Source organism: Triturus cristatus, chromosome 7 (assembly GCF_964204655.1).
Source record: "Triturus cristatus chromosome 7, aTriCri1.1, whole genome shotgun sequence".
Taxonomy (NCBI): domain Eukaryota; kingdom Metazoa; phylum Chordata; class Amphibia; order Caudata; family Salamandridae; genus Triturus; species Triturus cristatus.
The window spans coordinates 1334649561-1334671227 of NC_140590.1; positions in this window are offsets into that span (position 1 = coordinate 1334649561).

The following is a 21667-nucleotide window of genomic DNA, read 5'->3' on the forward strand; positions in this document are numbered from 1 at the left end:
TCTCCAAATCTTCGAATATTTTAGGCTCATCCTGATATGAGCCGTACACCGTGACTATTGTTATTCAACATTCAAGCTCCGCCAGAGCCCACCTCCCTCCTGCATCACCCATTGTGCGCCTAATGGATCCTATTTGATTTTTAGCCACAATAGCCATCCCTCTTATATTGGAGGTTTGCGTAGAACAGGCCATTAGCGAATAACTCTTTATCACAATTAGTCCCCTCCTTTCCCATGGTAGATGTGTTTCTTGAATGGCAATTATGTCGGGATTAATACATTTTACCATTTCCGTGGTCCTATTTCGCTTACTCCTATCCCCTAAACCACCTATATTAACTGAACATACAGTCATCTTACCCATGTACACTAATGTGTTGTCCCTTTATTTTCATTTTATCCCTTTTTTCCTTGACATGCAAATATAAACCTAGGTATAGATGATTAGTTCTCGTTTCTGTCATTATTCTCAGCATTTTAGCACATTTTTGGCATTTTTTTTCCATAGCCTCTCTGAATTTCCCCCCCTGTTTTGTGCCCCCACCCAAAACCCCTTGACCCTCCTTCCCCCCACCCCACCCCTACCACCCCCCCAGTACCCCCCTCCCTCTCTCCCATTTTCAGGTAATGCCCAGACCGCACATCAGATGGAGAGCAGTTAGCCGACACCGTGAATCACTAAACAATACCATACCGTCCTACTTTAAGGGGAATAGCCTCTATCAATACAAATTTTAACTCTTTTTTTTGTAAATTTTGAAAACTCTGAAATACCAAACGTTAGAAAGAAGAGAAGCATTATAATCCCATCCCCTCCCCCTACGGCTTCAGTTCAGCCAAGAATTCTTGAGCCTTTACTTCAGATGTAAAAAATTTCGTTCCCCCCTGCCAGACTACCTTCAGAGAGGCAGGATTGTTCAAATATACTTTTGCCCCTTTGTCTTGAAAGGGTTTTATCAGCTGGCGCAAGCGCCACCTCCTTTCCACAGTGACATGGCAAAAGTCAGGTCTTACCAAAAAAGAAACATCATCCACACTTCTCCCAGCCTCGGGTCTGGCTTTTTCGAACACAGCCTGTCTCAAAAGAAAGTTACCAAAAAAAAATCAAGATAGCTCTTGGCTTTGCTCCTTCCCTGACTGAATTTCTCAGAGTGAACGGTGTCCTATGAACTCGCTGAACCTCTTGTTGCCAATTCCAGCCTATAAGTTCCGGAACAGCTCGTTGAAAGAGGTCCAACATATAAGTTCGAATATCTGATCCCTCCTTCCCTTCCGGAACTCCCAGGACCCTCAGATTGTTGCGCCGCTGCCGGTTCTCACTTTCTTCCAACTTCCATTGTATGTCCGTGATTCGTTCCTCTTGTTCCGTGGATTGACGGAGTTTCTCACCGACTTCCGTCTCTAGAAGATTAACTCGAGTTTCAAGTTCTGTAAGCCGTTCGCCTATAGTATTGCATGCTTTTTGTCAGTTTCTGTACTGCTCCTTGAACTTTCCGTGCAGCATTCTGTGCTTTGCGAGCATCTGCCCTCATCTCGTCGCGATGTTGTATTATTGTCTGTAAGACAGTCTCTAGTGTCGGGGCTTGTGAACCAGAAATATTTTGAGATACAGCATTTTGGGTAAGTTTAATTGGATCAGAAAGTGAGTAATCCCATTTCAGACTTGCTGACCTTTGTGTATGGAGCCCAGTTCTTTTACCACTAACCCGTCGAGCAGTCATAAATAAAGGATCTCCTGCTTTCTCCAATTCACTTTCATTTTCATCTTCACTTGATATAATTGAAGATCCGGAGTCATAAGCTGACCACTCAGGGCCGTCAGACAAAGAGAAGAAGCAGTCATTAGGGTCTACATCCACTTCTAAGTTTATTGACACGCTCCTGAGAATTTAGCTCTTTTGTGGGGGTCCCTGATATCCCCAGTGCTATTGTCTCTATGTCAGTAATTATTGGCCCCATGTCTGTTTCAGCCTCATTAGTTTTCTCTTGACTGTTGTGCTCCGATAAACCCCTACTGTGTCTCTGTTCATTTCCTGCTATACCCTGCAACACATCTACATATTGAGTCAGCTCAGGACTTACTTCAATCTCCCAGCAGATGGTTTCTTAAGCAGAGTCTCCTCTTCAACGCTGCTGCATCATTGCCCAGTGGAGCCGCCTTGTCAGCCTCAGCAGCACCTGTGATCTTGGCTGTGATCTCAGGCTGTTTGTCCCCAGAAGCACGCAGCATGTCTAACACCGAGCCTCTCGGCGCCCGTCGTCCTATCGAGGCCCCGCCTCTTCCCCTGACTGAAGCCGGAGCCGGCTCTTTCTCCTTCTCCGGAGCCGGCTTTAATGTAAGCGGCGTCCACCGGCCGCCCCGCTTTCCTTCAGGGCCCGCAGAGTCCGTTACTGCTCCAATACTGCCCTTGGAGGAGCTGGTCACTTTTGGAGCCATTCTTATGGATGCCTTTCGCTGACAGCGCCGGCAGCCGGCAAACGCAATCACTCGCTCCACCAGCAGTCCCAGGGTTGCGATGCACTCCCGCGGCCAATCCTCCCCAAAGCTGCTCCTGGGTCCCGGGTCGATGTCCACCGCAGCGTCCCAACCTCGTGGATCGACAGACTTTACATAGGTAAGTGCTGTTTAATATTCCTTTGGGATAATTTCCCTATTTTTTCAGGGAATCAATTCAGTGTTCATCGGCAGGTCTGCTCCAGCAGCCTCAAGCGGCCGCCATCTTGCTTTCCCCTGAGTCTAAATCACTCTCATCGCACTGCAACCAGTATTGCGGAACCATATGCACATTTTGATTCTTACCAACTTGATGACCTCCGTGAAATCCAGTGTTCGCACTGTATCTCTGCACTTGAGCATTCACATTATTTGGCATAGGAGCTTGTGGCACCTGTAACTGTGGAACAACTACCTGCTGCTGTTGCTGCTAATGCTGCTGCTGATGCTGTAGCTGCTGGTGATTCACAACCACGTCATTCTGCATCTGTGGATTTAAATTTTGATTCACCCCATTATCTTTTTGAGCAGATCTACACTCGTTCTTCCAATGTACATACTTTCCGCACACATGACAAGGAAATTTCTTCTTAGCCTCTTTTTCACTCAATTTATCTCTACCTCCACTGGGTACCTGACCATTTTGATTCTGTCTACTCCATATTCGCTAGCAGCCTCTGCTATTTTCTCATAAAGACTTCTCGCTCTCCAAGTAATATGTTTACACAAAAACAACAGCTCTTCGCCTCGGTAAGTTCCTAGTCTGTCTGGACTTATTGTACCAATGATCATCTCTTCCAAATCTACTCTCAATTGGCTCACATTTATACTCTGTGGTTGAGGTTTACGTGTTTCCATTCCCTTTATCCAATCATCTAATTCATCTGGTGAAGATTCATCTGGTGAAGGACCTTCTGAACTCTCTGACATTGAAGTGACATTCTGCCCTATTTTCCTCGGGTCTATTTGTGTACTTCTCTTAGGGGTTTCAATTATCAGCTCACAAACCAGAATATCTAACAACGAAGTATTCCTGTCAGCCTGTCCATCCTCATCCGCTACCATCACCATTTCACTCCTTACACTACTCCTTGGAACTGCCAACCTATGTACTTTTGATATATTCTGTTTTTCTCCATACAACGGAATTATGGGACCGATTGTTACCGGTACCGTCAATGCTTCCGCATTTAAACTTAACTGATTTATTTTCTCAGTCAGTTCTTCTCTTAACTTATTCAACATGTTCTTTTCACTTTCTCGTACTACTCTAGCTATTTTCGGGACTTGTGGAATTAATGGGGTTCCCAATAATGGTGTATTTGGAGTCACTTCACCTGAAGTTTCTTGATATGGCGGAGGTCGTTTGGTCAAAATGTCATCTAACAACTCATCATCAGAATTTTTTGGGTCATAGCCTAATCTTGAAGTCTCTATATTTTTCTTCTTCTCTTTACATTTTCCTCCTGTTTGGTCTTCTGCAACGAAAACTGGGTACAAACCCTCGGTTACCACAGCTCTCCTCCATCTTTTCATTTTATCTTCTCTTCTCTCAAAAGAATATCTAGTCATTATATTTCTGTATTTCCTGCCACCTATATACTTCTCTCTTTTGAATGCTTCTACTTCCCATTCCTCTAACGCTTCATATTGTGTAGGTCTGGGATTTGGCTCTAGTGAATTCATTCTATCTCTCAAATTCTGTAAAATCCTTATATTAAATGAACCATGCTGTGGGAAAGCTATACCACCATCATCCTTTGTGTATTCCACCCAATTGTCCAACCAAGTACATGTATGGTATCCTCGCTCCAACATCATATAGGAAGCAGGCGTTCTTGGAGGTGCAATAGGAAATTCCCTCTCTAGTCACTATTGGTTTATCCTTTTTAAAGAAATGTTTTATTTTCTTAAGCAACTTCATTTTCCGACTCTTTACGCTAATGTATCTCAGCAAACAAACAAGGAAACCTTTCCGTAATTCTTCTTATTCTATATGTCAGTTCTCATCCTATACCAGCACCACTCACACCAACCGTCCAATCAGAGCTCCACTACATAACCAATGTCTCAACCAATACAAATAAAGTTAGCGCAAATCGACCAATGACATCTCCCTAGACGCCCTCTATCTGACCAATGCCAGCGCGGCTTTTTCTGAGGTCAGTATTACTCCTTCTACTGACCCTCCCTTTCCAAAATAATAAAAATGTTGTTAGTAACAACACAAAACCATGCTACTTTGTCTACTCCACTAAATAAAGAGATAGTCTTCACTTTTCAAAGAGAAAATTCTTTCCCTTCAAGTAAAACAATGACCAGCGCTATTTTACACCCAAGCAAGCTACAGGTGGACTTGGTACTCCTCTAGGGATAAGGCCAAAGTTTCACAAGAGGACTTTTATTTAAAAGAGGTCTTGTTACTCCCCTGGGGATAAGGCCAGAGTTCTGGAAGTAGACCCTTCGCTGTTTCAGACACTACTTACATACGAAATTGTCCCTAAATATAACACCTACAGCTTTCCGCCGTACAGTATTATAACAACAGACAAAGTACTTCTCCAGTGTGATAACTTATCCACACTCTTCTTCTGCCTACTTCAAGCTAAATTTCCATCCCGGGATCTCTCAGGTAACTCCATACTTCTATACAACATAGAACAAGACACTAACTTTTCTTGTTAAGTACATATAATCAATAATTATTACCAAACTAATCAATAATTAAACCGTCCTCTGCTACCAGAATACTGATCCAGCGCTACACTTTATCAGGGATCGATACTCATTAACATTTCATACAAATGGCCCACACACATTCACCCAAATCATGAAATCCCTGTTGCGCTGTGGGTCAAGTTTTAATGACGTGAAAAATTGTTTCCTTCACAGGTTGATGTCTAACATTTCTAAATACATAACTAGACCTGTATATCAACTCTCTTTCCTTTGGTCGATGGACCAATTAGTTGAATAGTTGATGGTAATAATAGTACTATCTAACTATCTAGTTAGCTAAATAATCACAGACTCTCTGCAAGATTAATAAAGTTTATCTCACATTAATGTGAATAATTAATATAAAGGAGTGGATAGTTGAAGAGACATAAGTTTCAGCAAAATAATGTGAAACGATATACATATGAAGGAGTGGATAGATGAAGAGACATAAGTTTCAGAGACAAAAATACATTTGCAAATGATTATGCAAAGTACGAGTCATGAAGATAATACTAACCCAAAAAATCAGTGAAATACCACCCCCCTGGCCAAGGAGGTAGTGGGGGTCTCCTGAGATACAGACAGGGAACAAAGATTTCAGGACTCAGGAATGTGACAGGGACATGAACAGCTAGGCCTCTCTGCAAACCGACAGACAGCGACGAATCACACCTCTCTCCTCTCCAGACGACCTACATTAAAACCACACCCCCAGAGGCACCTCAGTTATACCCTAAAACCTACATGTCCAACCCACATTAGTTGAAACAATTTATGGAATGCATTTTCCTATTGGAGGGTTTAGGGGGTGTGCAATCACACCACCATGATCACATTCATAGTTCTGCAGCTCATTGTTTTACAGCTTTTCACATGACATGATTCTTGACTCTTTCATTCATTTTAATACATGTAACTTTTTCATCTTTTCACATGAGTCATTTAGCTACGTCCGTGGAAGAAGTCTTGGGTCCCGCGGCCAGTCTCATCTTTTGGCAGACAAACAATGTTTTCCGTTGCTGATCAACCTTGACTTTTCAGGCACTTCTGCAGCGCTCAGCTTTTCTGTCTATTTGTCGGGTTATTCAGGCTCTCTCCAGTCCCCATCTATCATGTCAATTTTAGGAAAATGCAGGCCCATTCAGCTCACTATGACAAATAAAACATAAGCATTCATTAATTTACATGGAAATTCACTTTTTACTGTTTACCATCCACCTTTGCTCTATCCCATCTTAATATTTTTCTTAGCAAAGCTTAAAGCAAAAGCAGCATTATTTATTATTATTTTTAAAAGCGAGATGCAAGATGCGAAATGCGGCCTAGTCATGCATTAATTTCTATTTCTTTCAAAGCACAATGTAAGTTGCGATCTAGTTCTTTCATACATTAGTTCACATTAGTGCATGCATGTGCAAAGTGGTTTCCCGTGTATTCCATGTGATTTGGATGTTAGTTTCCACTGCACACTGTTAATAAGTATTATGGGGTGTCAATCCAAGCAGGTTTCTTTTTGCAAAACCCTGTTCCATCAGTACCCAGGTGTTTAATCAGATCCGCAGTTGCAGGGCCACCTTTCTTAAGGGCAGAAGGCACCAACACTCAAGCATGTTCCAAAGAAGTACACATATTAAAGGTAAAAATATGAGAATAACTAAAATAGAGTAGCCATAAGAACTCAATAACAGAGATGGAAAAAGCTTAAAAACATCTGTGTGCAACAAAAGCAAGCAGTGTTCTCCTTAGTGAAGGTAAAGAGGTTCTGCAAGAGAACTGGCTTGTCAGCCTCCCACCAAGCCTGCGTTTCATTACAAGACAGGAATAGCTAGACTTGGAGAGTTTGCTTATGCTTCTTCTTTCTTTTCTACTCAGTAGCAGCAAACAAGCAACACTAAAGCATTTTTTTGAAGCACTTCAACTCCTCCGAACCTAGCTATAGAAATAAATAGAACATTTCAACCAACAAGTCCCTTTGTCTGCCCCTATCATCACGTCCTACGACCAACTCCTTCTCTTGTTCTTCAGGGCTGTTTGTTCTTGTCCTTTGTTGCTATGTATTAGCAACGTTTCTGTGGCATTTTATATGTGAAAATACATTGACCTATAACACCACTTGCCTTCAAGTTTTGTGGAGTCGCTTGCTGACCCTTGTGTGTTGTGTTAGGCACCGAGTGCATCTACGTTTCTTCGGTTCACACAAACAAAATTTCCTTGCATGCAGGCAGTTCTTTCGTACCCTATGCCTATGATGAAGTAAGTATGCGACTAATGTGTAGATGAGGATTTCCCACCCAAGATACATTGTATTGGTTAGCAGCTGATCAGGTCACTTTAAGAATGAAGAAAACAAATTAGCTTTTGATCCCCATCCCATTTTTTTGTGGTCCCATCTTTTTGCTACCCACCAACACAAACCTAGCCATGTCACAGTACCCCCTAGGTAGCAGGGCCAATAGGTCGACCCAGTACGCCCAGTGTGGAGCTGGTTCTCGGCCAGAGGGTGGTGGTGGGAGCAGTCATCCCACAGCAGTGGTGGAAGGATCAGAGATCTCTGGATGATGCATTTCAACTTCTTACGTAGTGTGCACACGCAGAAGAGCCAGGAGCGACACCCGTGAGAGTGAAATGCCACAGCCAGTGAGTCTTTCAGCTCCTGTGTGGACAGAGCTTATGATGTCGCAAAGAGACCAGGCAATGACCCTTATTAGTGGCGACTAGGGGCATTAACTTGGAACCTAGTCCCTCACTGGGCAGAGCAATTATGCCAACCAATGGTACATTTGCACCACCAATTAAATTGCCCAGTGGCAAGAAATTCTGGGTCTTATCCTGCTTTCTGTGGATTCATCAGGTGCAGTAACTTGGTTTGAGCTGTCAGCTCAGTTATTTGCACTGGCAGGCTTGTAGTGTGTGGCAGAAGAGCTTCTGACACATTTATAAATGGTGGTGCTCTCAGAGGTAGACAATTCTACCACAGTGGCATTTTCCCAGTGGTCTTCAGGCTAGGAGACTGCTTTACTGCCATAGCACAACCATGACCTGTGCTAGTGACAGACTCCTGCAGCATGAGGATGATGTGAACTTTCTTTTGCCAGGGCTAATTCTAGTATCCAATCTTAAGGAGAGGGAAGTTCCCCTTAATGATCAGGAGTCTGAAATAGAGAAGTGCCACTCCCCAAAAGCACGCAACTATAACCAGACCGTAGAAATGTCCTAGGACCATATGATACAAAGGATCAGGAGGCCCACTCTAGACATTTCAGAGCTTATCACAGAAAATGCCTCAACCTTTCTAACCAGTTCTGAAAGAATAGACAAGCATAAATAGATGGAAAAGAGTCTGATCATGTTGCTGCATGGAAGGCTGGAAAATGCTAATACAATGAGAGGATTGGATTGGCACATTAAACACCAGGGACTTAAAAAAAATATATATAGATATTGGGTAGGGGCTGCCCACTATAGGCATGGCCATGCACCGACTCCAAAAAATGCCAACAGTTTTCTGCCATCCCTGGGTGGGGCATATGGAGGTGTGTACCCCACTCTGCCTCCCGGGGGCAAAAAGCCCACTAGACACTGGAGAAAAATAAAAAACAAATATAGTGGTGGGGCTGCCCACCAGAGGCATAGCCATGCCCTTACCCAAAACAAATGCACCTACAATCAGAGGACAGAAAGCCCCCTAGACAGCATGGAACATTTTTTTTAAAAAAAGGCTTGTGGGCTGCCCATCATGGGCTTGGCTGTGCCCCCACCCCAAAATAATTTGCAGTCTTTCTGCCTCCGGGGGTTGGACTTGGTGATTACCCCCAATCTGCCCTCCACTGGTGGGGCAGAAACAGAGCCGGACTGGCCGTAGTGGGCACCAGGCATTTCCCCGGTGAGCCGCTAGGGTGGGGGCCGGTTTTGGGCCCCAGAGGGGCGGTTTTTGTTACAGGGCCGTTTTTGCAGCACAGCTGCAATATCGGCCCCTGTAACAAAATCGACCAAAACCGCCCCTGACAAACAGCTTGGCTGCACCCCCAACCCCGCGAGGGGCCGGCCGAGCACTTTGCCAGGGCCGGTTTTGGTTCCCAGTCCGGCCCTGGGCAGAAAGCCCACTAGACATCAGGAACTGCATTTATTCAGTATTCCTTTGGGGGAAGCACTCAGGCATCGGCCGTACCCCTACTTCAAAGGGAACCATTAAGTCTTTTGGAGTCTGCCTCCAATTTATCCCTTGGGGACAGACAGTCCTCTAGACACTAGAGATCAAAATGGCTCCAAAACAAACAAAATGATGAGAAGCCTATTATGGCATCGAGCCATACCCCTGCTCCAGAACGCAATAGTGTCTTTCTGCCCCCCTGATGCAGATAGGACGCTTGTCTCAATTGGGGAGATTCGCCCAAATATGCCCCCTGGGGAAGTTCAAACCCCCTCAACATGAGGGATTTTACATTTGGGGCTAAAGAAAGGGTCACAGGCGTCACACTTTGACATTAGGCCATACCCCTACCCCAAAGGGAACAAACCAGTATTTTGGCCTCACTTGAGGGCAGCGTGGACGTTTCCCCCCAGTTGTGAGGCAGAAAGCCCAATGGATTATAGGACTTTAAAAAAAATAATATAATGGGATGGACCTGGTGCATCCTGACATCGGACCCCATCCTCACCCCTAAAGCCTCAACAGTCATTCTGATCCCCTCCCGATGAAAGCCTCCAATCACAATGGCAAGCAAGAGAACATTTGATTCTTTTGGTTGTTGTTTTTACATATAGGCCAGGAAAGTGGGGCTAAATGCCAATATCATTTGACTTGCCATGGTGAATGACATTTTTGGGCTTGTGTAGGCTGCCACCTAGAGAAAAATGCTGGACCCAGACAGTTCTGAAAATTAGACATCCGGGCGTGCCCATGGCAATGTGTTTCCCACACCATTCTCTCACCCCCAATGCCCTGCAACCTCCAAATTGGACTAAAAATACAAATGTCCCTCAAATTTTTGTTAGGAAAAATCTGGACTCTTTGGGGAGCCTCAAATTCCTTATGACACAATATTCCCGAAGTCTCCCGATACAAATGGTACCTCACTTGCGCTATGTGGAGAGATCAGCAATGGAGTAGTTGTGGGATTTGGGGCCGTGCTCGGCTGCCACTCATGGAAACTTACCAAACACACACATTTTTGAGAAGGTGACAACCAGCGGATTCCACTGTGGTATGCCTTACATAAATACCACTAGATTTTCTTACCCACAATGCCCTGCAAACCTCTAACTTTGCCTAATATCACACATTTTCCTTATATTTCTGGGATGGAAACATCTAGAATCCACAGGAATACAAAAAATTCCTACCACCCAACTTTGCCCCTCTTGTGCCAATAACAACTCTGTGCCACTTGTGTGGTTGGGCCTAGTAAGCACAACAGGAACAGATCAAACCAAGGTCAATGGGAGTCCCAATGAAAGGGCTCCCATTGACCATGGTTTTATCTGTTCTTGTAGCAGGCACTAGGCTCAAAATCCACAGCTACCCACTTTGCAAAACACAGGTTGGTTTTGAGTGAAAAAAAGTGATATGTCCATGATACATGTTGGGCCATTTCCTGTTGTGGGCATTAGGCCTACCCACACATGTGATGTACCATTTTCATCGAAAGACTTAGGGAAATGATCCGTGGAAGGAAATTTGTGGCTCCACACAGATTCTGGATCTTTCCATTACGGAAATGTGAGGAAAATGTGTTTTTTTTGTCAAAGTTTAAGGTTAGCAAGGGACCCTGTGTAAAACTGATGTACCATAAAATTAAACTAAAGGACTATACCTACCAATAGTCCCAACACCATTACCAAATAATCAGTCAGTTGGCAGTGAAGAAGGTTCAATTGTTTATTAAACAAAATACTCTATAGAGGAGCCTCTCCGAACCTCACCCATCAGGTGCGCCGAGAAGACTGTTGGCTCATATTGAAACATGAGGTTATATACTTTTCAGTTCAATACATACAATCACTGTAAAAGGAAAAATATCAGTTGGCCCTTGAGCTCCAGGAAAGGACCATATATGGTACACATCAGACCAGTACAAAGGCTTGACTATCTGTTACTGATGAGGTCAGGAGGGGTGACTTCCTTTCGTCTTGGTGCCTGGGAGTATAGACAAGGCGCCTACAGGAATGCACTTATCGCCCCCAAAGGCAGATGCGACCGTGAGTCTTAGAACAGTCGAGTAAACAGACTACCTTCAGCTGCTACCAGTAACTCAAAATAAACTGGGGCCTGACAACTGCACGTGATCAACGCATGATCACGGCCCTTGCTCGAACATATGTTCAGAAGATGGCGTCTGTATGGCTCTCGGCCTACTCTTTTATCAATAGATATAGAGGGAGGAAATAAACGAGTTTCCTCCGAGCAAAAGCATATATATCAAACAGGGAGTATACGTATAGATGCATCATGCTAACATAATATAGGTCCGATACTCCTTGTACACAGGAAATCTACTTTTTTGTCCCTCAGAACGGCCCTTTTAGCATGATGTAGCTAACAAAAGCAGCACAGTTCAATCTTTAAATATTGCCTCATCAATCTGCATTAAGTCTTTGAGCACCTGCTAAACTAACTGAGCTTTTACCACCGTTGGGGATGGACCAGACACAGAGGAAGTGAGTTTTGTCGCGCAATAAGAGCAACATGCAGGTCCACATTGTACATAAACACAACATGTGAATATGATACCGGCTATACATGCCAGCACCATCAAAATTTTCCATCCCCAAGTAGACAGCAAATCCCAGAACCAACCAGAGAGAGACCACGTACCAGTTTCTACATGTATCTCGGAAACTAAACGATGTAGTTTCTGTATAGCCAAATGAACGGAGGGGGCAGAGTCAGGAATATAAACACAGCAAGAGCTGCCGATCAGACGACATGCTCCTCCTTGATCTGCCAAGATAACGTCCAAAACCGATTTTGCAGCGAAACGAGTCTGGTCGCCTGTAGCTCTACTGTTATATTGGTCAGTATTCCTGCAGTGGTGTTAATTACCCCTTCAACTACTCTAGACAAACGCGTACTTCTCGGCTAGTAATCATGGGCACCCAAAAGGGTAGCACTCCCTTCATAATGTCGGTGAAATGCTGCAGTGGAGTATCGGTCTGATCTATATCAGTGGTATCTATCACTCTTTTATTTCTCCTAATAAGCACGCTACGTTTATCTAGTCGGTGATCCTTGTGATAATCAGAAGGGGCAATATAGACTGGAGGGTACAGGAAGGACAGGTAGCAACGTCCAGTACAACCTCGCGGAAGCCAAGTATAGGCACTTTCTCCACAGACAAAATATACATTAGGAGGGGTTAACAACGGAGGGCTACTAAAGGTACGCAACTGATAAGTATAATTACATCGGCTTTCTCCTACTGATATGTACCCTGCTCCTTGAACACAAAACGTAGAGGTGCCGTTTAATACAGGCACTGGAATAGCCCTATCTTCAGTAACATTACGGTCCTGAAAGTGTTGATAATCTTGAGTGAAATTGAATTCAACTAAGTCCAAAATTTAATTTTTTAACCAAGTGGTATTTTCGTGAGTTATATACATATTCATACAGGCATTCGGATCTAAGGTTCCCTCTCCATTATCCCCATCGGGGTTGAATCCTTGATGAACCTCAATATAAGCTAAAATCATTTCATAATCTCTCTCTGAAAACCTTCGAGAGTCCACAGCAACTTCCCAGATGAGACAAAGGTAGAGATATAAATAAGACGTGCTTGTGCATAACAGATGGTAAAAGACCACAAACCCAACAATTCGTAGTATTGGTGGCACTGTGTGCTTGATGAAGCATTTCAATGAATACGTTTTTCACATAGGTCTGACGATGCCTTTCCTTATGAGGGGCTAAAGAATGAAACACATGTTCCGGAGGTGGGGTAGTTGTTCCTAACGCAGTATGCATAGGGTGGCGAAATTCTAGATATATGAATACTCCCAGTAGTATAATTAGCAATATTGCTATAGTAGCTATAAATGCAATTTTAACACGATTGGTCCAACTAGAAAAAACAGGCATATATGTAGGAAAATAGCGTGGTACAAAAGGACGTTCCTCTTCAGGAACAAAACGAGCAAAGGGATACATGCTAACTAAACGTCCGACAATAAACTAGGGCAATGCAGTCCAACCTGCCAGAGGGTACTTCTCTCCTGTGTTCGTTCAGAGCCTCACAGGCAGGCTCCTATCGTTCATCACAGAGAATACCAAAACAAACTTCTCACGTTGGAGTTATGTTCTCACACAACCCTTGAAGAAAACACAACCTGGGCCCCATTGAATATGAAATTCAGTCTTTCTTTCTGAACAGAGCAAACAAATGTTCAAGGCTCTCAGCGCGTTCAGTCCAGTGTCTCGCTCAGTACACCAGAAGCGTATCTAACAGACATTCATAGCACAGGTCTGTACCCTATCACTCAAGTCTCTCCCTATCTCCTATCATGTTCACCTGGTGTACCGTGTTGTTTTCTGGGCCGCAGGTTGTATCGAGTATGGCCAGGCACTTCTTGATCAGAGAACAAAACAGAGGATGACGAATCCGGTGAAACAGGGGTACTGCGAGCCTCTGGGTTAGCTGTAGGAACAACAGAATCTGGGGCGATCAATTGTGCTGATGACAGAGCCCCTTCCGAGCCCGGTGCACCTTCTCCTTGCCCTTCTCCAATTACCTGGGCATCAGAAAAAGGGATGAATCGAGGAACTCGCTCACTTTCCTGAGTCGGAACCCCGTCCTGGATTCGCTGATCATATGGAAGCGGGAGGGTTAGTTTTTTTAGATGTGACACATGAATGCAGTGTCGCTTGCCGTTCACTTTTACCGCCGTCCGCGTGGCCAACAAGACTTGAAACGGTTCAGACCATCGAGGATCCAAACTGGATTTTCGCTGATAATTACGGACCAGAACCCACTGTCCTGGTTCCAAGTGATGTCCCGGACCCTCCGCCAGGGGCTGCAAAACTGCTGAGACCTGTTGATGAATGGAACAAAGATCTTTAGTCAAAGCATACAAATAGTCTGTCAGCATAGGATACTCTATATCACGAAACATTCTGGGTCTCGGGACGCCCCAAACATTATCAGGGCATCCAAAAATGACCTCATACGGAGACAAACTAGAACGAGAATGTGGGGTAACTCGTATTGACATTAATGCCAGCGGCAGAGCATCTGGCCACTTCAATCCATTACTTTCTTAAATTTTAGCTAATTTGAGCTTTAATATACCGTTATACTTCTCGACCAACCCAGCGGACTGGGGGTGTCGAGCCGCATGGAATTTCTGTTCAATCTGTAGTCCATTACACATATGTGTGATGAGTTCCGCATTAAAATGTCTTCCGTTATCACTCCAGATCACACATGGTAATCCGTAGCGAGAGAAATACTCCTTTACCAACGCTTTTGCCGTTGCCAAAGCAGTGTTTTCTTTTGTCGGGTAGGCTTCCACCCACTTACTGAAAGCGCATACCACGACCAGGACATACTTCAAATTGTTAACGCGCTCCAGCTGGATATAATCCATTTGAAGCACCTCAAAAGGCAAAGATGGTGGTGCAAAGTTTCCACTCAGAACAGGCTCCCTGCCCCTGGATTATGTCGTGAGCAAAGCATGCAATATTGTACCAAATGAGCATCGGTCCTAGAAATATTGGGGTTGTACCATACAGGATCTAATAATGCACAAATACCTTTCACCCCAATATGAGCTGAACCATGTGCCATTGTCACCACCGCATTCACTAATGCATATGGCAATAGCCACCGCTGCTTTTCTGTCAGATCAATCCAACAACCATCTGCATCTAATCTCCCAATTCACTCTTTCCAGTGAGCCAATTCAATAGGGGTAGCTTCTTTCTGTATTTCTCGGACACTCTCCATGGTATTATCAAACATCTCTGTTTCAGCCACCCACCTAGCAGAGCTAGTCACAAACATTGAGGTCAATTTGGATTTCACAGTTTCCTTAGCTACTTGATCGGCAAAGGCATTTCCCTCCCCCACTGCATCAACAACTGCCTTGTGTGCACTACATTTGACTACAGCCACTACGTCAATGCTGTCAGTAATCGCAAAATCAAGGGGCCATGCTGTATTCGCTGACCATGAGAAGTAAGAAAATGTCTTTCTGCCCAAAGTCGGCCAAAACTATGAGCCACACCAAAGGAGTACTGGCTGTCGGTGTAAATATTTGCTCTCAGTCCTACACTTAACTCACAGGCCTGAAACAAAGCCACTAATTCAGCCGCCTGTGCTGGCTGATAGGGTACTCGAGAAGCCTCAACTATAGTGTGAAGAGTAGTTATCGCATATGCAGCAGTTGTCGTGCCATCTGGTAACTTGAAACAAGAGCCATCAACGTACAACTCCCCTTGAGGGTCAGATAGAAGAGTGTCATTCAGGTCTATCCGTCCCTTCGTTTCTTCCTCAGTCCGAAATATACAATCATGAACATCATTGTTCTTTTCATTCGAAGGGAGGGGTAGTAACGTAGCAGGGTTCAGAGTGGCACATCGTTTAATCGTAATATGTGGAGCAAACAAAGTCAATTCGTTTCCGGTAAGACGCGCACTCGTAAGGTGCTGGGTCTTTGTTTTGTTCAATAATGTATCCACAGTACGTAAAGCACAAAAGGTTTTCGGTAGTCAGGAGTACCAAGAACAGGTGCAGAACAAAGCGCAGATTTCATATAGTCAAAAGCTTCTTGACAAGCATCAGTCCAGGGTAAAGGTTCATGCACATCTTTAGTGGTTAAGTACAGAAGAGGTTTAGTAAGAAGGGAGAAGTTAGGGATCCATTGGCGACAGTAAGAAGTTATGCAGAGAAATGCACGAACATCACGCTGAGTACGAGGTACAGACATATTAAAAATGGTAGTCAAACGCTCAGGGGTTAGTATCCTCCCCTCCTTAGACAGTAGATGACAAAGATAGGTCACCTCCTGTCGACAATATTGAAATTTAGAAAGGGATACTTTATTGCCATTAGCAGCCAAATGAGACAATAATTGTACGGTGGCCTTCTTACAACCTTCCTCGGTATCAGAGGCCACTAACAAATCATCTACGTATTGCAACAGTACATTACCAGGGGGCAAGACCAAATCATCCAACAATGTTTTCAAAGCTTGAATATAAATACTAGGACTCTCTGTGTACCCCTGGGGAGTGCGGCAGAACCGGAAGCTGCGACCAGATAATGAGAAGCCAAAAATATAGCGGCTATCAGGATGAATCGGAATGCTAAAGAAAGCGTTTTTTAAATCAATCACAGAGAAATATCTAGCAGTAGGAGGAATCATAGTGAGAATAGTAGTGATGTCTGAAACCACTGGGTATTAAGGCACCACTATTTTATTAATTTCATGCAAATCAATCACAAAACGATAGGTATCATCATAGTCAGGATCGCTTCCAACAGGGGCTCTCTTTAAGATAGGTAATATGGGGCTGTTACACACATTAGCAGCTGTCTCCTCCACCACACCCCTTTTTACCAAATCTTGTATGATGGAGAGCAAAGCCTTCTTTCTCGCCAGCCGGAGAAATCTTGTACTGAGGTATACGAGGAAGCCGAGCATTTTGCTTCAAGGTAATAGAAACGGGCGGAATCTTTAATAATCCTACATCTGTGTCACCAGTGGCCCACCATGTTGCTGGAATAACAACAAACTCAGGAGGGAGGGGTTCATTTTTAGTGAAACACTGCAAAGTATGCTTCCCAAGAGAATTAATAGTCAAGTAAACACCATCAGGTGAACAATGAATCTTAGCATGTAACTTCTTTAACAAATCCAAGCCCAACAAATTTTCGCCACAATGGGAAGTCAAAAGAAACGGGTAGTCTATCGTAATAGGACCAATTGTAAAAGGAATAGGTTTGGAGATGGGGCTCACCACCGGAATTCCCGAGGATCCTACCGAAACATTATTGTGCCTGGACAGAGCATCCCCTGGGACCAGGGAATGAGAAATAGAACTATTCATTGCACCCGTATCAACTAAAAACTTTTCAGATGTCCCCATCTAATGCGCCTCTACATCAGGCCCTTGCTGATCAACGGTTACTGACACCTGGCCCTCTCTCTGTCCATGGCGATCCTATGTATAAGCATACCCTTCGGTCGCATCCATTGCACACTCCTCATTATAATACTGCCTACCTCTTGGATTATCAAAATAATTATTTTCTTTTCCAACTTGCGTCGCCTCTTCTCATCGCATATCACTGCGATCCACACTTCCCCTACCTCTTCCTCTACTTCTCATAGCCCCGTTCTTGGTCTGCAACAACGGACACTGAAATCGCCAATGCCCTTCCTCCTTACAATAAGCACACTGATTTATTCCCAAAACAACAGCCGACCCTCTGCCTCGTCCAGTTCCCGGCCCCCTCGGGACGAACCCTCTACCGCCTCTCTCTCTGCCTCGGCCTTGAACAACTTGTTGCAACAACACCTGTGTTTTAAGATCCTTCGTTCTCTTTTTCGTCTTATCCTTACTCTCATTTTCTCTATGTTCGTAATATTGGGACATACTCAATATTACTGAGGGCGTGGAAGTGGTCCAGGTACTTTCAGCGGCTTGTAGCCGTGCAGAGACTTCTGGTAACAAATTGGTCACAAAACAATTAACAAATAATCGTATACCGCCTTCCAACGATAAATCCTGCCCACTAAAATCAATAAATACACCCTCAAATCTAGTGAAAAAATCAGAACCGCTTTCATCTTTCTTCTGTTTACATGCGGTCAATTTGTCCCAATCCACCTCACGAGGCGGAATTAAGGAACCCATGTAAGTGATAATACGGCCAGGTAATGCCAATAATTCAAGTTTTGGCTTATCTCCAGGCTTACGATTCTTATCCCAATCTTTTATCTGCTCCCATGTTCCGCCTAAATCTTGAGCATGATCCTGATCATGCACCTGACGCCATACGTCAACGGGAACTAACAACGCAAAAAATAGCTCTATGTCAGCCAAGGTCATGACGGCCGAAGAGGCCGCTTCTGTGAGTTCTTTATAATAAGCAGTGTGATTCTTACGGGGGTCGGGTAATTGTGATTTTAGAGAGAGGACTTCACTCCTCTTCCAGGGGGTGTAAACCCATTGCTCCTGCACTCGGGCCTCTACACGAGGTCTAGTCACCACACCATGGTCATCCTTTAGTTACGGTATTTCAGGATGAAGCATAGGATGAACTTCTCGCATAGGATGCTGAGTGTCCCACGAGGGACACTTCTGATGCATCCATTCTCGATAGTTTAATAAAACCTCCACATTTCTATACACTTCATCTGGGCTAAGTTCAGACTTATGAGCCCTGTCCAGGATGTCATACATCACTTGGGGGGCCATCCCTCCTGGAAAACACTGTTCCCAGAGAGTAATAATACGTGCAGCCATGTGTTTCACGGCATGTTGCTGCATAACAGGCTCATAGTCTCGAAGCGTGTTCCATACATCAGTCATAGTGTGAATAGACTGTCGCATCCACTGAGATGACTGATTCTCAATCATCTGTTTCTCATTCGGTCCTACAGCCGAACGGGTAAACAACTTTCGTGCGTCGAAATCCCCCGGAGCACGAAATGGAGTCGAAAGAGCTGGAGATGGGGTCGTGCTCGCAGAAAGGGAAGCCCACACAGTGGTGGGGGGAGACAAAACAGCTGTGGACAGAACGGAAGACGGGAGTGTAACAGGCCATAAGGTAGCCGTCTCAGACACTGAGGGAGACAAAACAGAGGACGTTCCCGGAGAGGCAAGGGAAGAGGAAACAACAGGGGCGGAAGCTGAAGGGGCATGTACTAAAGTCGGGGGAGGAAAGGGATATTTACGCCGCTTCAGTCCTAGCCACATAGGTCTTATCCACTTGCAATCTAAATTGTCTGTCTGCACAATCAATCCCTTGTTCAGTTCGTGCTTTATCATAAGCTATAGCTTTCTGCGTAATCGTCTGATTTCCTTTCATCCTACATACTTTCTCCTCCCACATACGTCTACGCTTTGCTTCCTTCTGCCTCAGGCTTAGGGAGTCAAACATTGACTGTCGACTATGTTTGGAAAATAATCGATCCTGTAGAAAATGTATCTTTTTCTCATCAAAAGACCCGGTTAAGGGCCATTGTAGTTCCACATTATCTTTAGTATATTTATGCCATAATGTATTAAACAAGAGAGGTGTAATACCATGCTTTACATACATATCATAACTTGGGCTGCCCTCAGGTGGGGCAGGTTGACTTTCAGGCAAACGTGTATCATTAGGGCGGCAACAACATCCAAAACAACTCAATTTGCTAAAACACGGCATGGTGATTGTCGTCACGCGTTCCTCATTCGATCATAAAAATAAACTTCCAAACATGGCCATGTTCGAACATTCGCACAACATACAACCTCACGCTCATTCAAACATACACAATACAATAATATATATATATACATACAAAGATATTCAAAAATGACGTCTTTTCAAACAAAGAACAGAGCCCGTCGACTCCTGTTCGTGGAGAATCAATCAAATTCAGATTCCAAGACCGACAGATACCAAAATCAAGCAGTCCAAAGACTACCAAGAGACCATCAGACAGGTATAACCACAGACCGACCTACAGACCATCCCGCAGCCTTCCTGGATCACTCTTGGGACTATTCTGACTAAGCCCGCTTCATTAGCCCCGCTTCAGATGTGTTCCCAAGGCTACCCAGGTACAGCCACAGGCTTTTCCGAGAGCAGTCCGGCCGGGTGCGCACCACACGTGCCACACCGGGCGTCCAATCGGCGTCTCTATTATTCACAAAAGGTCCGTGGAGCATCTATACATGCAGCTACCACAATGCTGCCCCGTCAGACCCCCAAGATTCTCCGTGGTATACTGACCACCAAATACTTACACAGTTAACTGCTTCAAAAGCACTGTTCAACAGTGCATGCCAAGAACATCAAAACAATTCCACTCACCTGGTGCACACAGGTACAATTGCGTGTTCTCCACTGCCAACTCCTGAAGACCAACACGGTCAGCTCCTGGGTTACGCCCGTAGGACTCCGGTGAAGGGTCACTAGCAGCTGGGGATACTCTGATCGTGAGAGCGGAGTAAGTTCATACCAAAGATGGCTACATTTCAAAAGATCCTTTTTCCGTCCACCCGCTCGACCAGAATTACCCCTTGTCCTTACCACACGTTTACGGGGAGGACGACCCAGTCACGGAGTCCCGGCGGAGTCGCCAACTGATGTACCATAAAAATAAACTAAAGGACTATACCTACCAATAGTCTCAACACCATTACCAAATAATCAGTCAGTTGGCAGTAAAGAAGGTTCAATCGTTTATTAAACAAAATACTCTATAGAGGAGCCTCTCTGAACCTCACCCATCAGGTGCGCCGAGAAGACTGTTGGCTCGTATTAAAAAATGAGGTTATATACTTTTCGGTTCAATACATACAATCACTGTAAAAGGAAAAACACCAGTTGGCCCTCGATCTCCAGGAAAGGACCATATATGGTACACATCAGACCAGTACAAAGGCTTGACTATCTGTTACTGATGAGGTCAGGAGGGGTGACTCCCTTTCGTCTTGGTGCCTGGGAGTATAGACCCGGCGCCTCCAGGAATGCGCTTATCGCCCCCAAAGGCAGATGCGACCTTGAGTCTTAGAACAGTCGAGTAAACAGCCTACCTTCAGCTGCTACCAGTAACTCAAAATGAACTGGGGCCTGACAACTGCACGTGATCAACGCGTGATCACGGCCCGTGCTCGAGCATATGTTCAGAAGATCGCGTCTGTATGGCTCTCGGCCTACTCTTTTAGCAATAGATATACAGGGAGGAAATAAACAAGTTTCCTCCGAGCAAAAGCATATATATCAAACAGGGAGTATACGTATAGATGCATCATGCTAACATGCTAACATAATATAGGTCCGATACACTTTATATACAGGAAATCTACTTTTTTATCCCTCAAAACAACCTGATGAGAGCCATGCAAGTCACCCCATCCTGGATTCCCTATGAATCTAGTTTTAAAAAATGCACAGCTTTGCTACGTTTCCCAGGTGCCGGCTGAGCAAGGTCCCAAAATCTCCAGCTACCAACTTTGCAAAAAAAGGGTCAATTTTGAGTGGAAAAATACGATATATCCATGTTGCATTTGGGCCATTTCTTTTCACAGGCACTAGGCCTATCACTCATGTTAGGTATTATTTTTATCAGAAGACATGTGGGAGCATAGAATAGTAGAATAGCTGCTATTACCAATTGGATTTTGCTGCATATGTGCCTTCCAAATATAAGACAGCGTATAAGAAAGAAGATATTTAGAAAAATACCATCTAAATCATGTGTTCGTATGGGTACCCACACATTATGAGATGTACA